Consider the following 553-nt stretch of genomic DNA (forward strand, 5'->3'; position numbering starts at 1 on the left):
ACTTTTTTCCCACCATAGAGAACAATGGAGGGGATAGGGGCAACCTGTTTGGAGGGCCGTAGAATTGGACCCCCTGGTCCAATGTTCTTCAATCTTGGTTGGTATCTCGGGGAGAGGCTCCAGCAGCTACCCTACGAGTTTGGAGCCTCTCCCTCAAACTCCCTTTCCTCCAGCACCCAGAATATACCCTATGTTTTTGCCATTGACTTCAATGGCCCATAGGATAGAATGGGGCCGAAATTGACATTGGCTGGCAGTTTTTCAGGCCCGGAGTCCAGCGCCGTGCCTGAAAAAGGAGGGGAGGGTGGCTCTGCAGGCCGTTTTTCAGGCCAGGAGCCTGAAAAAAGCGGGGAGGGGAGTTCAGCAGTCCCCCCCTCTTGCAGCTGCCACCGAAAGCGGCAGTGGGGGCCATAACACCCCGGGGCTCAGGGAGGCAAGGGAATGTTTCGCCCCACCCCTCCCCACCCGCACGCCTCGCAGCTGCCGAGAACAGTGACGTTGTCGGCCATAACTTTTTAAAGAGCCCCTGCCGAGAGCTAGGAGAGCCAGAATG

This window comes from Gekko japonicus, unplaced genomic scaffold, assembly GCF_001447785.1.
Source record: "Gekko japonicus isolate JY-2015 unplaced genomic scaffold, Gekko_japonicus_V1.1 scaffold13, whole genome shotgun sequence".
In the NCBI taxonomy this organism is placed as follows: Eukaryota; Metazoa; Chordata; class Lepidosauria; order Squamata; family Gekkonidae; genus Gekko; species Gekko japonicus.